The sequence below is a fragment of the Nycticebus coucang genome, chromosome 20 (genome assembly GCF_027406575.1).
Source record: "Nycticebus coucang isolate mNycCou1 chromosome 20, mNycCou1.pri, whole genome shotgun sequence".
Lineage (NCBI taxonomy): Eukaryota > Metazoa > Chordata > Mammalia > Primates > Lorisidae > Nycticebus > Nycticebus coucang.
In genome coordinates this window covers 29616361-29633293 of record NC_069799.1, presented here as the reverse complement: position 1 = coordinate 29633293, position 16933 = coordinate 29616361, and the positions used below count along the sequence as shown (strand labels likewise).

The 16933-nt window shown below is 39.7% G+C and overlaps 1 protein-coding gene and 1 non-coding gene across 6 annotated transcripts in view; both read left to right on the top strand.

Annotated features, from left to right (window-relative positions):
• Positions 1–16933, top strand: part of LOC128572712 (zinc finger protein 595-like) — a 117093-nt gene that overhangs the window by 69808 nt on the left and 30352 nt on the right. The window lies entirely within an intron of this gene.
• LOC128573250 (U1 spliceosomal RNA) lies at positions 11111–11280 on the top strand. Its single transcript, XR_008376401.1, has one exon. It is a non-coding gene; the product is annotated as a U1 spliceosomal RNA (small nuclear RNA).

The following is a 16933-nucleotide window of genomic DNA, read 5'->3' as shown; positions in this document are numbered from 1 at the left end:
ATATCAAATATTATTGAAGTATTTCCTGGTCAAAATACCATCTAGACTCTGAAGAAAAAAGGCCTTTGAATGGATCCTTCAATTACTATACTATTTTACATTTACAATTATTTCATGAAATTAGGGAAATGGGATGAGATTCCCTATGTTTAAGCTTTTATGACTTTACATAACAAGGATGCTGGGTCTAAAGGTAACTTATTAATAGTTCAGAAGGAAGAAAAACCAAAAGATAAGGAGGCAGAATTCAGTGTGTATTGGTAATGATGATTATTCTCAGAACAAGATATACTTGGTGACCACCTTGTAACAATATCTATTAGACCTCAAATTCTCAGTATCCCAGACCCCAAGGACAATCTGGTCTCCTCATCTTCACAAGCTGAAGGTACTTGGAGGTAGTCTCACCATCCCATTCCCATTAAAGGACTTCATTTGTACAGGCAACATGAGGAGTCAAGGTAGGGTAGTACCCTCTACATCAAATGCCTGTTGGAGTAAATGAACAAGTCCAGCTCAATATTATTGGATACACACTCCTTTCTCTACTTCTGATCTATTGCATTGGAGAAAGTTCAACCTACACTATCACTCAGGCCCAATTAAGATAACAGATTTCATTACTACTATTTTTTCCATTCATCACCCAAACTGGACTGATATCCAGGCTCTAGTGACCATTTTGCTCACCAGGGATAAAAGGTAACTGGTGCTGTTAAGGAAAGAATGGAAGTGACCCTGCTGTACTCTGCAACCTGAACACTATGCCTATCCCAGCTGCCTCCATTTTGCTGATGAAACCACACTGGGATCCAAATAATGGTGTGTTGTTACTGTATTAAATCATTACAAAGGCTGTATTTTGACAGGTTTGTAAAGGGGTGTACCTAAGCAAAAGTGTTGAAACATGGGGTAAGCAGTTCAGAAAGTGGTAGAGAACACTTCTGAATTTCTGAAAAGAGTCTATGATGCCTATTCTAAGTACATGAATATGGAACCATAGGCCCCTGAGAACTATCACATGGTAAATATGACTTTTATTTCTCAAAGTGCTCCAGACATCAGGAAAAAATCACAGCAGTGAGGCTGGTCCTAAGGGAGGAACCCCTCTCAGTTGGTGTATGTTGCCTTTAAGACCTTTAACAACAGGGCACATGGGAGAATGCTGGCTGCCACTGTTTTTCTTGAGACCACATATGGAAGAAGAGAAAAAATTCTGGGAGGAAAACTGCAGGGATAGCATCCTTCTCCAATCAAAAAAAAAAAAAAAAAGGTTTGCTTACTGTAAGGAGACTGGGTGCTAGAAAAATGAGTCTCCTAAGAAAAAGACGGAGAAGCCAAAGCAGAAGACAGGCCACCAGATGGTGGCGCTGGATGGCTCCGAAGATGACTAAAGAGGCACAAGACCCCAAACTGTACTTTTTGTCTGGCCTCACTACAGCCCACCTCACATAGAAATAAGAGAAGGATAGTTGTAGACTTTGTAATGATTTAGTCCTTCACTCTTCCCTCGAACTAAACAATTTCTGTATCAGGGGTGATGGGACAGCTGGAAGAGAAATTATTTCTTAAACCTGTTACTTGCTTGATTAGAAAATAAGACATGACTCATTAGTTCTTTTAGATGCCTGATTTCCCCATTCTCTTGTGGGGAGAGACTTACTGTCTAAATTAAATTATAAGATTAGCTTTTCTTCAGAAGATAATAGCCTTCACATGAAGGTACTGTATGAACATACCTAGTAGCTGTTTCTTCAGCACTTGAAGGGTGAGGACAAATGGCCAGAAGAAATCAACATCCAGGTAAACTTCTGTATCTGGACAGAGGGTACCCCTGGGAAGGCCATAAGAACCATTCTCTTGGAGGTCTGGTTAAACCCAAAAGCTTGGTCACCATGAAAAGATCAGGACTCTCTTAAACAAAAAACTTAAATAGACACAGCCCCTTTGACAAATTTAAGAGATATGGACCCATACGATTCTGCCAGTCTCCATGTAACACCCCTATTCTTTTGATTGAAAAGCCTGAAGTAGATGCATACAGGTACTTGTTTGTCTAAGACCTAAGAGCAATAAATGAAGTAATATTGAACATTCATCTGACCATACCTAACTCTTATACTCTTTTGATTATTATACAATTACTTTGTGTTGTACTCTGTGTCTCTCTCTCTCTGCCTGTATCCCCCAGAAAAACACATTCCGTTCTGGGTCCATTTTCTACTTAATAATAGAAAACTTGCAAACATAGGAGCTTGGTGGAGGAGAAAAGTAACACTTGGCTTTTCTCGTCTTCTGGTTCTTCTTGGCAAGTGCTAGGTATCTAAAGTGAGCTGTAGCAATGGTGTGTCTTGACTACTTTTCACCTCAAACATTTGTTATCATGCAAAGATAATCCTCTGACTTTTTGCAGGAGTGATTTATTTGTGTTAATTTTTCTCTTGACTTTCACAAATTTGTGCTGTGGAATACGTATGGTACAAATACTAATGAAAATGAATTGCCCAAGTATCAAATGGTAAAAACACTTTTCCTTCTTTTTCTAATTATAGAACATACATACAAGGTCTGAGAATTAAGTTTTGTGACCTTGCTGCCATGCATTTCTATTGGCAGCACCATACAAACAACTCAGTAAGGTTACACAATCTTGTTATATCAGTGTCTCACAGGTGTATTTTATGGACATGTGGCATTGTCTTGCTGGGTGATATTTATTATTGTTCTTGCTTGTTTTTGTGTGTTGTTACAAGAGTGTCAGAGATTGAATCAGCAACAATTCATAAATTTCTTGTTAAACTTGTCAAGAGCAGAAGTGGAATCAGGGACTTACTCATCCAAGTTTATGAGGATAAAGCCATAAAATAAATGGCAGTTTACAAATGTATTAAAAGTTTTTTCTGAGAAGAGAAAGGATTACCAATGAAAATCAGTCAGGGCAGCCTGGAATGAGCAAAACTAGCAAAAATGTTGAAAAATTTCATTGAAGGGCAAGTCAGAATCTTCATCTTGTGGGAAGCATAGCAGACCAAAGACCTTATTCATAAATAAGGAAAAATTAATGGCAATCTTAAGTGAAAATCTTGGTCAGAACTCATGGTTCTCACATCATGGCAATACACTTGTTTTCATGACACTGTCTGTGAGGGAGTTTTTAGACAGCAAACAAATATAGAATACTAAACACCCTCCTTACTTACCTAATCTGGTCTCCAACAACTTTTTCTTTTACCTGAAGATTAAAAAAGGAACTTCCTCTGAATTATTGATTCCATGTCTTTACTGGAGCCCAAATTTAGATTGAAATGCCAGACCTTCAGTGCTGCTGGCATTACCTGTCTGGACAACAGTGAGTGAAAGAAATCCTACTGCAGTACTATGAAATCATGTAAAAGGAAAATAAGTTTCACGATGTCTGTTAGTGGCACTTTTTGGTTCTCTCTGCTAGTTTTCAGATAGATGTTTAGACCTTTAGGATGAAACTAAATCAGTGCCTACAATCACATCCTCTGTCGTTTGTTAAAAGCTAAACCTGTAGTTCTCTCTGGTGGCGCATAGTAGTGCAACACATCCTCACATTTCTAGTGCCCGAGACTGTGTTGTGGGACTGAGCTCGAAAATGCATGGATCGAATTGACAAGTCTTGAATCAGCAGCACATTCAACAGGTGTCACTGTGTACCTACTCCATGTCAGACACTTGGTTTCAATCCCCAGGGAAGACAGGAAGAAGTAGGAGGTGAGACCCTTCTCTTTAGGTTTCTTACAATCTGCCACTGCCAAGTAATAAGTAGTGACTGATAAAACAATTGACAGAACCTATTTGATTAAAGTGACATTCTTAGTGATATCATAAGTTAATGATTAGCCAGTTAGTTTATAAAGCCTGAAATAATAGAAATTCTCTCTTCTATTTATTTTAGTAAGGATCCACAGCAAGTAGTTACTGTGGACAAGGTCTAAGGTGAGTTTTATGCAGGGCTCTGCTGTCAACAGTAACTTTATTTCTTTTGTTTCTTATCTCAAATTAATATGAGGGTACAAATTTTTAGATTACATTGTTCTCACTTCCAGGGTAAAGTTCCAGTTGTAAAAGAGCCCCTCACCCAGGGGGCGTGTTATACAATCTCACAATGTGCACATTAGGTGAGATCCCACCTCATGCCCTCCCTCCTTCTGCCAATCATCATTCCCCCTGCCCCTTTCCTTCCCCCACATCCCCCCTCCTAGACTATGTTTGTGTTTTATTGTTCATATGAACATGTCATTGTTTATATATTGGTATTAGTATGGAGTACATTGGATATTTATTTTTCCATTCTTGTGGTACTTTACTAAGAAGAATGTGTTTCAGCTCCATTCAGGTAAATGTAAAAATTGTAAAGGCTCTATCTTTTTTAATAGCTGAATAGTATTCTGTAGTATATATATTCCACAATTTGTTAATCCATTAACAGGTGGATGGGCATTTGAGTTGCTTCCATGAGTTGACAATTAAGAATTGAGCCACAATAAACATTAGTGAAAATGTCTTTGAGTAAAATGACGTCTGTTCTTCTGGGTAGATACCTAGTAATAGAATTGCAGGATGAAATAGGTCAACTTTTAGTTCTTTGAGAATTCTCCATACTTCTTTCTAAGAAGCCTGTATTAATTTGCAATTCCACCTGCAGTGTAGAAATGTTCCCTTCTCTCCACATCCACGCCAGCATCTGCAGTTTGGGGACTTTGTGATGTGGGCTAATCTCACTGGGGTTATGTGATATCTTTGAGTGTTTTTGATTTACAATTCTATAATGATTAAAGATGATGAGCATTTTTTTTTTTTCTCAGTTTTTGGGCGCGGCTGGGTTTGAACCCGCCACCTCCAGCATATGGGGCTGGCACCCTACTCCTTTGAGCCACAGGTGCTGCCCCGATGATGAGCATTTTTTCATATGTTTTTTGGCCATTGGTCTCTCATCTTCGAAGAAGTTTCTGTTCACTTTTGCTATAAGTTTCATTTGCCCACTTATAGAGGGGGTTATTTGCTCTTCCTGTTTAAATGAGTTCTTTGTGGATTCTAGTTATCAGGCCTTTGTCAGATTCATAACATGCACAAATCTCCCATTTTGAAGGCTGTTTGCTTTGTTCATGGTACCCTTAGCTGTGCAAAACCTTTTAGCTTGATCAAATCTCAGTTTTTTATTTTTGGTGTTGTTGTAATTTGCCAGGGGGTCTTCCTCATGAAGTTTTTTCCCAGGCCAGTATCTTTAAGTGTTTTCCCCACAGTCTCTTCTGGAATTTTTATTGTTTCATGTCTTAAATTTAAATCTTTTATTCAGCAAGAATCAATTTTTGTCATTGGTGAGAGGTGGATCCAGTTGTCTTCTACATGTGGATAACCAGTTCTCCCAGAACCATCTGTTAAATAAGGATGCTTTGCCCCAGTGTATATTTTTGTTAGGATTATCAAAGATCACATGGACGATACGTGGCTGGATTCATGTTAGATTCTGTATTCTATTCCATAAGTCTACGTCTCTATTTTTGTGCCAGTACCATTCTATTTTTATCACTATAGACTTGGAGTATAACCTGAAATCAGGCAACATGATGCCTCCAGAATTATTTTTATTTCTAAGAACTGTATTTGCTATTTGGGTTTTTTTCTGGTTCCATATGAATCAAAGTACTATTTTTCCTAGTTCTTTAAAGTATGACACTGGTGTTTGATGGGGATTGCATTAAACCTATAGACTGCTTTGGGTAGTATGGACATTTTAACAATGTTGATTCTTCTGTGCCATGAGCATGGTATGTTCTTCCATTTGTTGATAACTTCTGCTGTTTCCTTTCTCAAGGTTTCATAGTTCTCTTTATAGCAGCAGTAAGGTTTCATAGTTCTCTTTATAGCAGCGGTCACAATCCCTTTGTTCAATTTGTAACAACTCAGGCATTAGGAAGGTTGAGAACCACTGCTTTATAGAGATCTTTCACATTCTTTGTCACATATATTCCCAGGTATTTCATCTTCTTCAGCACTACTATAAAAGGAATACAGTCTTTGATTTTATTCTTGGCTTGACTATTGTTGGCATATATGAAGGCTACTGATTTGCTGGTGTTGATTTTATATCCCAAGACACTGCTATATTCCTCAATTCTTTGTGTTGAGACCCTGGAGATTTTTAGGTCATGTCATCTGCAAAGAGTGAGAGTTTGACTTCCTCTGTCCCCAAGGAGTACCTTTGATCTCCTTCTTTGATGGCTAGGAATTCTAACACTATGTTGAATAGCAGTGGTGGCAGTGGGCTTCCTTATCTATTTCCAGATTTGAGTAGAAATGCTTTCAATTTTATACCGTTCAATATGATGTTGGCTGTGGGTTTGCTGTGGATGGCCTCTTTCAGTTTAAGAAATGTTCTACCTAAGACTATTTTATTGAGTGTTTTTATCAGGAAAAGATGCTGGATATTATCAAAAGCCTTTTTTGCATCAACTGAAAGTATCACATGGTCTTTGTTTCTTTTTCTTTTCTTTTCTTTTTTTTTTTTTCTTTTTTTGCGATGGAGTCTCATTTTGTCTCCCTCAGCAGAGTGCTGTGCCATCACAGCTCACAGCAACCACTAACTCTTGGGCTTAAGCGATTCTCTTGCCTCAGCCCCCCGAGTAGCTGGGACTACAGGTGCCCACCACAACGCCCAGCTATTTTTTGTTACAGTTGTCATTGTTTAGCTGGCCTGGGCCAGGTTTGAACGCTCCACCTTTGGTGTATGTGGCTGGCGCTGTAACCACTGTGCTACGGGCACCAAGCCTGATTTTTTTTTTTTTATTGCCCATGTGAAATAGATGCAGGGTTTGTTTGTTTTTTTGAGACAGAATCTCACTATGTCGCCTGCGGTAGACACAGCTCACAGCCTCACAACTCACAGCAACCTTAAACTCATGGGCTCAAGTGATTCTCTTGCCTCAGCCTCCTAAGTAGCTGGGACCACAGGCACCACCACAGTACCCAGCTATTTTGTTGTTGTTGTTGTTGTTGTTATCATTGTTGTCTAGCAGGCCAGGGCCGGATTCCAATCCACCAGCTCCGTTGCATGTGGCCAGCACCCTAACCATTGAGCTACGGGCTTAAAGCCTGCAGTTTTGTTGTTTGCTATTTCTCTTTTTCTTTTTCTTTGCAGTTTTTTTGGCCGGGGCTGGGTTGGAACCCGGCATATGGGGCTGGTGCCCTACTCCTTTGAGCCACAGGTGCCACCCTGTTTGCTATTTCTCTATATAGCAATGTGTGATTGTATTCCAAAGTTGTTTTTTTTTTGTTTGTTTGTTTTTTAAGACAGAGTCTCACTTTGTTGCCCTTGGTAGTGCCATGGTGCTTACAGTTCACAGCAACCTCAAAGTCTTGGGCTTCAGTGATTCTCTTGCCTCAGCCTCCCAAGTAGCTGGGACTACAGGTACCCGCCACATGCCCGGCTATTTCTTGTTGCAATTGTCTTATTTATTGTTGTTTAGTTGGTCCGGGCCAGGTTCAAACCCACCAGCCTCGGTGTATGTGGCTGGTGCTGTAATCCCTGTGCTATGGGTACCCGAGCCCCAAACTTTTGTTTTTTATGAATTTCTGAACATGTCTCATAAGAAGAAAGCATAAAATAATCCTGTGACACTTGGTGGTAGAAATCTTTTTGCTTTTACTCCTTTTTTTTTTTTTGGCCTTTACTCCATTTATCTTGCCTAGGGACACACTCCTTACCCGAATGTCTTTTCATTGAGATTCATCATTGGAAACTGTACAGTACAATGTATTCTCACCCACCTGTCTGTCTTTTTCTAGACCTGAACTTGACATTTGTTTGAGAATGCCCATAGCATTTATGTTTTCTGGAGTTTTCTGTAAATACTAGTCCCTGGGACATTTTCTCCCAGAGGACAGCCTGAAGTCTAGGGGTAGAGCCCCTCAGGGTAGTAATTGAATGCCTTTCAGTTTGAGAGTACTCCCCCAGTATACCCTTCGTCTAAACTGCAAACCTATTAGGACTTTAATTTTTTTTTTTTTTTTTTTGGTATCTGCTTCAGTTTTCATTTCTGGGAGATACATTACTGTTCAGCCCATCAGATACTGGTATTCAGGGTAAAATGCACAAATTATATCTGCTCTCTGGATTCTTAGATATTTCCAAAAAGAAAAAGTGTCCCAAAGGATAAGGATAACACATCCCCACAAGGTGTTTTGAAAACCTGCCACACAGGCTTGATGCATTTCATGTGCATTGAAAGGGTGCAGTTTCTCCTGGGAGGGTGGCCATTGAGCAATTCAGTGAACAGAATGAGGGTGGGAGGATATTCCAAGGTATAGGGTGACCTTACTTGACACTTCACTGAGAAATTTCTGTATTCTAGTCACCAGTGACACTTGCTGAATTTTTTTTTTTTTTTTTTTGGAGACAGTTTTACTGTCTCCCTCGGTAGAGTGCTGTGGAACCATCGCTTACAGTAACCGCAAACTCTTGGGCTCAAGCAATCCTCTTGCTTCAGCTGCCTGAGTAGCTAGAATTATAGGCTCCCACTGTACTACTTGGATATTTTTAGAGATGAGAGTCTCGCTGTTCCTCAGACTGGTCACAAACTCGTCAGCTAAAGCAATTCACCCTCCTCAGCCTCCCAGAATGTAGGATGACAGGGGCAAGCCATCAGACTCGGCCTTGAAAAGTTTTGTTTCTTTATTTCAGCTTCAATTTTTCACTAACCGTAAAATGCAATTCATCAGTAGAACTTGAAAATAAAGAAAATTTTCCTGAAGAGGCAAGACTAGACACAGCAGACCATGATGTCATCATAGCCCTCCCAGGGAAGGCTGCATCCTCTGCAATCCAGCCCATAGCTGCTTTATTCCTAGGGTGTCTCACCAAACCCCTATACCAGTGCCCAGAAGACTTCATCCTTCTCCAAATGTCCAGATACTGGATCTATAGCAGCAACCTGGCCCTTCATCACCCAGACTTCTAGTGATTACCTTCTCTGCCTGCACCGAACAGAAATCGGAGCATATCCCAGCCTGGGCTATTATCTGTAGCACTGGCAGACCAAGGAAGTGACTGAGGCAAAGATAAAAATTAATGGAATTTTATGAAGACAAAGTGTGTCAACATTCCGGAAAAAAAAGAAAACACAAATTACATATGGATCTTTGATTGTTCAGAAAGGACATTTGAAAACTTCAATACTTAAACATGACAAGGCATAAGAAGGAAAATAACCAGGTCCATGGAAAATACTGAGGCAAATGGTTACATTCTTGGGCCACTTAGGAAATTTACATTTTGTATAGAATAAGGTGACTGTCTGAACAGAAAAAAAGTGAAAGAAGAATGAGTTATGTAGATGTCCCTGGGTATGTAGAACAAAATTGACCTTGTCTCTGTCCCATACCTGGTAAGATAAACCTGTAATAAGCATTATTAATATGGAATCAAACAGACTTCTTTTTTGGTCGGGGCTGGGTTTGAACCTGCCACCTCCTGCATACAGGGCCAGCACCCTACTCCATTGAGCCACAGGCACCTGCCCAATCAAACAGACTTTTCACACATTGTTAGTAACAACTATTCATTTGGAAGAGGATCTTGAATGATTCACCCTCTGGGCTTTACCTTTACTTTTGCCTTAAAAGTTCATCCTGAGGCTTGGCGCCTGTAGCTCAGCAGTTAGGCCACTGGTCACAACCACATGCACTGGGGCTGGTGGGTTCAAACCCAGCCCAAACCTGCTGAACAAACAAATAAAAATATAGCTGGTTGCTGTGGCAGGCACCTGTAGTTCCAGCTACTTGGGAGGCTGAGGCAAGAGAATCTCTTGAGCCCAAGAGTTTGAGGTTGCTGTGAGCTCTTGAGGTCATAGCACTCTACCAAGGGTGACAAAGTGAGACTCAGTCTCAAAAAAAAAAAAAGAAAAGAAAAGAAAAGCAAAAGAAAAAAACTTTATCCTGAGATTTTTAGTTTCCTTTATAGCCACAACCAATACTTCCGCAAACTCTACACAGCCCCTACCCATGGATCTTAAATAGTGCCTGTCTTCTTATTTGTTTTTGTTTCCTAAATTCTCTTTCCTGTGCAAAGTGTGGTTTGGGTAATTTTCTGATGCCTAAATCTGTGTCATCTTTTTTTTTTTTTTTTTGAGACAGAGCCTCACTTTGTCACCCTCGGTAGAGTGCTGTTACGTCACAACTCACAGCAACTTGAAACTTCTGGGCTCAAGCAATTCTCTTGCCTCAGCCTTCCAAGTAGCAGAGACTACAGGCACCCACCACAACGCCCAGCAATTTTTTTTTGTTGCAGTTGTCATTGTCTGCTAGCTGGCCCAGCCGGTTCCAACCCGCAAACTTCAGTGTATGGCTGGCACCGTAACCCCTGTGCTGTGGGCACCCAGCCTAAATCTGTGTCTTCTGAAATTATGGCTATGAGTTCAAGAACATGGCCCTAGACCTGTCTTTGGTAAGAACAAATACAAATTAGAAATACCAGAATGAGCACTCCAATTTGGATATAAAGAAAAAGATTTTGCCCTTTTTTTTCTTAAAGATTTTAATTTAGGAAATTTTGTATGTAAGGCCAAGTGGCTTGCCTCTCACCTATAATCCTAGCACTCTAAGAGGCCAAGGTGGGTGATTTGCTGGAGCTCACCAATTTGAGACTGGCATGAGCGAACAAAACCGTTTCTCTACTAAAAACAATTTATAAAACTAGCTGGGTGTTATGGTAGGCACCTATGTTTCTAGCTAGTTGAGAGGCTGAGGCAAAAAGAACTCTTATGCCCAAGAGTTTAAGGTTTTTGTGAGCTATGATGTCATGGCACTCTACCCAGCATGACAGAGTGAGACTCTGTCTCCAAAGGAAAAAAAAAAGTATAAATTTTGTCTGCCTTTTTGAAATATGTGTACATAATTTGACCTGGTAAATATGCCTTTTGTCTTTTTTTTTTTTTTTTAATCCAGGTCTGTCTTTCTCTAGGACCAAGTTAGGCCGGGAGTGGTGGCTTATGCCTGTAATCCTAATCCTAACCCTCTGGGAGGCCAAGATGGAAGGCTTGCTGGAGCTCAGGAGTAGAGACCAACCTGAACAAAAGTGAGATCTTGTATACTTACCTGACAGGGGAGATACCATGATCACGAAAGTGGTTTTCCCAGGGCAAGGCTTATCCCTTGCACTCTGGATGTGCTGACCCCTGCGATTTCCCCAAATGTGGGAAACTCCACTGCATAATTTGTGGTGGGGGGGGCCTGCGATCAGTGTATGGCTGGCACTTCTAAAAAAAAGAAAAAGAAAACAAGTGAGACATTCTATGAAAGTTTCAAATAAGATTCTGCAGAAAGTATAGTTGGTAATTTTAGCAGAACACTAAGAATATCCACAAATGTAAGAAAATCTATTCTTATTTTACTCCAAAATTTTGTTTTTATATGAACCATGATAATTATTATATGCTCTAATTTCCCATTTTAACATAGTTAAAGGTATCTATTCTATGCATTTTTTTTTCTCTCATTCTATTGCTTTAGGTAGAGTGCCATTGTGTCATAACTCACAGCAACCTCCAATTCATGGGCTCAAGAGATGGTCCTGCCTCAGCATCCTGAGTAGTTGGGACTACAGGTATCCTCCAGTATACCTAGGAATTTTTTCAGTTTTTTTTTTGTTTTTTTTTGTTTTTTTTTGTTTTTTTTTTTTGAGACAGACTCTCAAACTGCCAGCCTGGGTAAAGTGTTATAGCATCACAGCTCACAGCAACCTTAAACTCTTGGGTTTAAATGATTCTCTTGCCTCAGCCTCCCAAGTATCTTGGAATACAGGTGCCCGCCACAACACCCAGCTATTTTTTTCTGTTGCAGTTGTCATTGCTGTTTTTTTAGCTGGCTGGCCCGGGCCAGGTTCAAACTCGCTAGCCTGGTGTCTGTGGCCGGTGCCCTACCCACTGAGCTATGGGCATTGCCAAGTTTTTGGATTTTTAGTAGAGGTGAAGTTTTGCTTTTGCTCAGGCTGGTCTTGAATTCCTGGGCTCAGGTGATCTACCTTTCGCGACTTTCCAGAGTGCTAGGATTACAGGCACGAGTTACCACACCTGGCAGCTACATTTCTTAAATATATTATGTCTTAGGAGTTTAGAATATTCTTGAGGATATATTAATGTCTGTCTGATTACAGAATAACTGTTGTTTTATAATTATCTCTGGCTTAGGATATGTTTATCAAGACTTGTTTACGTGTGTGTGTGTGTATATATATATATATATATATATATACACGTGAACACATACACGCGCACACACACCCACACACATATACAGCAAAACTTCTCTAAATTGACCTCTCAAGGGACTGTAATAAATTTGTCAATATATGGAGATGGTTAGCATAAGCAACTAGGCCTACCATACTTACATAAACATGTGCTGTATGTGTGAATATTACCCACCTTGAAAAGGTGGTCAGTGTGGGGATGTGGTCAACGGTTCACGTTACACTGTGTGTATGTATGTACATAAATACACGAATAGATACATAAGGAACACACACTCACAAATGTGCCAAGGTCTCCATGATCATGAGTGACGACCTCCCTCTAGGTCTGTGCTTGGCTAGGACCACTGCCAGGTCATGGCTAAAAGGAGTTGGAGAGGCCCACATAATAACTTTAGATTTCTCAATGGGAGAAAGTTGAGCAGGCTGTTCTCCAGTCTGTAACCAAGACTAGAGGTCCTCTAGTTTGCCAAGTGAATGAGGATCTGCCTTCTCTAAATGTCCCTTCTTAAGGGCATTAAAAGGATTTCACAGTCTCCACTCTGGGTCCCAAAGGTCTCATAAAAATCACTTTTTTTTTTTTTTTTGAGACAGTGTCACTATGCCACCCTCCATAGAGTGCTATGGCTTCACAGCTCACAGCAACCTCAAACGGTTGGGCATAAGCAATTCTCTTGCCTTAGCCTCCCTAGTAGTTGGGACTACAGGCAGCTGTCACAACGCCTGGCTAAAAATCACATTTTTTGAAATGGGGCCTCACTACATTGCTTAGGCCTCTATCAAATTGCAGGACTGAGGTGATCCTCTTACCCAAGCCTCTAAGTAGGTGAGATTACAGCTGTGTTCCACCACACACTCCATATTTACTAAAAGACTCACTTTGAAATTCTAACTTACTATGGACAAAAAGAAATCAGTAGGATTGTCATCACTTTCCTCAACCTACATCTAAATTGTATTTCAATTTTTCACAAATGTTTATTTACATATTGTGACTTACCATATTTTATAAAGTTTATCCTCTTACTTTATATGTAAAAGTAAGACTTTTGGTTTCTTCTAAAGAGTGAAATACAGCCATTTCAGTTTTCGTAAAAATAGCAATATATGAATAATATAATACAAATTATCTTTACTGTTTTCAAATATTCATTAAAATTTTCTGGCTTGGTGCCCGTAGCACAGTGGTTAGGGCACTAGCCACATACACTGGAGCTGGCAGGTTCGAACCCAGCCTGGGCCTGCCAAATAACAATGACAACTACAACGAATAAAATAGCTGGGCATTGTGGCGGGCACCTGTAGTCCCAACTACTTGGGTGGCTGAGGCAAGAGAATCACTTAAATCTAGAGTTAGAGGTTGCTGTGAGCTGTGACTCCACGGCACTCTACCCAAGGTGATATAGTGAGACTGTGTCTCAAAAAAAATTTTTTCTGCTAAGTACCTTATATTAATAAATTGTACATTTTCTATAAAATTTTATTGCCATATGCTACATAAAATATTAAAAATACCTGCTATCATTCAATAAAATGTTAATTACTATTAAGAGAAATGCCTGCTTTGCATAGGTTCACAGTCACAGTGGAATATGGTAGTTATCTAGGAAAAAAAATTGTGGGTAGTATAAATATCTTAACAACATCAAATTATCTAAGCTTTGACCTAAAATTTTTCCAAGAGTGTGTTTAATTTCCACATTTTTCCCCATCTCCCTGTTATTTTTCTACTTTTTATTTTTGGATGCATTTCATTTTGGTCAGAAGAGATATAGCATATGATTTTAATCATCTTAAATTTTTTTAGATTTGTTATGTGTCCTAACAGAAGGCTCCTGTGTGACTGGAAAAACTGTATATTTTTGCAGCTTTTGGGTAGAGAGTTTGTTAGATCTAATTTGTATGTTCAGGTTTTCTATTTTGTTATTGATCTCTTATTAAATTTTTCAATGGATCTTTAAAAGATGCATCTTTCGACTTGGTGCCTATAGCTCAACGGCTGGAGTGCCAGCCACATTCAGTGGAACTGGAGGTTTCAAACCCAGCCTGGGCCTGCCAGATCAATGACAACTACAACCAAAAAATACATGGACCTTATAGTGGATGCCTATAGTCCCAGCTACTTGGAAGGCTGAGGCAAGAGAATCCCTTCAGCCTAAGAGTTGGAGGTTGCTGTGAGCTGTTACACTACAGCACTCTACTGAGTGCAACATAGAGACTGTGTCTCAAAAAAGCCACTCAAAAACAGATGCATCGTTCTTCATTTAGAGAGACAGTTTGCTGCACATAGTATATATGCTTTGACATTTTTGTTCTTTGAGCACTTTGATTCTATCACCCAACTCTTTTTTTGTTACGGAAGGTTTGCTTTGATTAATCCACTAGTAATCTTACAAAGGAGAAGAATGAATGTGGCAAAGCCTTTAACCAGAGCTCAAATCTTACTTCATTCAAGGAAATTCATATTGGAGAATGTACAAAAGTAAATAATGTGGCAGAGTTTTTAACTGGTCCTCAGCCCTTACTGATCATAGGAGAAATCATCCCAGAATAAAATTCTCACAGTGTAAAGATTGTAGCAAAGCCTTATGCCAGAATCACAGAGTTCTGTGCTTAATAGAAAGGAAATGCTACAAATATGAAGAATGTGAGAGGCTTTTAACTTGTGCTCAAATTTTTCTATACATAAGATATTTATACCAGAGGGCGATACCTGTGGCTCAGTGGGTAAAGCACTGGCCCCATATCCCAAGGGCAGAGGGTTCGAACCTGGCCCCAGCCAAATTGCAGCAAAAAATAGCCGGGCTTTGTGGCCAGTGCCTGCAGTCCCAGCTACTGGGGAGAATGAGGCAAGAGAATCACCTGAGCCCAAGAGCTGGAGGTTGCTGTGAGCTGTGACGCCACAGCCCTCTACTGAGGGGGACAAAGTCATACTCTGTCTCAAAAAAAAAAAAAAAAAATTTATACCAGAGAAAAACCAAACAAATGTGAAAAAAGTGGTAAATCCTTTAACCAGTACTCATGCCTTCCAGTACATAAAGAAATTCTGTAAATGTGAAGAGTGTGACAACATCCATAAATATTTCTCATGCTTTTGTAATCATAATGCCTACAGGAGAAATACTCTACAGTGTCTCAAAGCTTTCAAATTGACATGATTGCAAGAGGGACTTTTCCTAACAAATGCAATCAGTGTAACCTGGTTTATTGTACCCTCAATGAATCCCCAACAATTTAAAAAAAAAAAAAAAAAAAGCTTTTAAATTGTGTTTATACTGTTAGGCAGGGCCAAGAAGAGACAGAAGCACATGGTAGTAGGAGACCTTTTCATGTAATAGGAGGAACAATTTGACCAGAAGGGGCTTCCAAGAAGAAAATGGTATTTCAAGAAGGCTTCTAAAGGCTGAGCAGATGTTTGATCTACAAAAATGAGTTTCCAAGGTAGAGCTTCCACAAAGTAAACATATGACTGAGGTCATAAAAGGGGTGTTTGGAGCATGCATACAAGTTAGGTGACAGTAGTTTTATTTTTTTGTTTGTTTTTGGCCGGGGCTGGGTTTGAACCCACCACCTCCAGCATATGGGGCCGGCGCCCTACTCCTTTGAGTCACAAGGCGCTGCCCGTGAGAGTAGTTTTCAAGTGACCCATTTTCATTAACATACACCAGTTCTATGACACTTTACAAATATCATGACAACTTATGGAAATTGCCTTACAGGGATGGAAAATGGGAGAACTCCCCATCTAGAAAAGTTCCCTCTTTCCCAAAAAAAAAAATCAAGTATATTTTACATTCCCTCACTTAACATAGAATTGGGAAATCACCATAAAGGGGAAAAATCTTATTAAACCCAGGATCTTCTCCACTTAAGAAGGTAGATATGTTCCTTTCTGGAGTGTACTATGCTTTAAAAAACTTTGGCCTTTTGCATACCTGTATCTTTTTGTTTGCTCATTTGTTCCATTGTCTTGGTATTAGTAAACATTCCTTAACCCTTGGTACCAAAAACCGGGGAACACATTCCTGACTCTGGAGTTCCTGGGAACGAAAAGCTTTAAGGTTGCAAAGGACAAATCTCAGTTATCTCAAAACTCTCAATAGTGTCTCCTATGACTTTTTTAAATTAATATGATTTTTGGATTTTTTTTTTTTGTGAAAGTGTAGCAAATCCCTTTACACCTCTGAACATAGACAGCATTTCGTCTATACAAATACTTATTCAGAAATCCCAAGACAAGTTATTAGAATTACAGTAACTGTCAATGGCATCAAAAATACCTTGGCCCTTTGTTATTGTCTGAGTGGCTGATAAAACAAACTGTTGTGTGATTTCTTCTTTAGAGAAACATCTAATGAATGGTAAACATTGGGGTTTACCACTGACATCTGTAGATTCATCCAATGGGATTGAAAACATATACTTATTTGAAATGACATATTACTTGAAATTCTGTATTTTGAGATCCATTCTTTCTTTTTTTTTTTTTTTTTGAGACAGAGCCTCAAGCTGTTGCCCTGGGTAGGGTGCTATGGCATTACAGCTCACAGCAAGTTCCAATTCCGGGCTCAAGGGATTCTACTGCCTCAGCCTCCCAAGTAGTTGGGACTACAGGCACCTGCCTTAGTGCTCCACTGTTTTTTGGTCACAGCCGTCATTGTT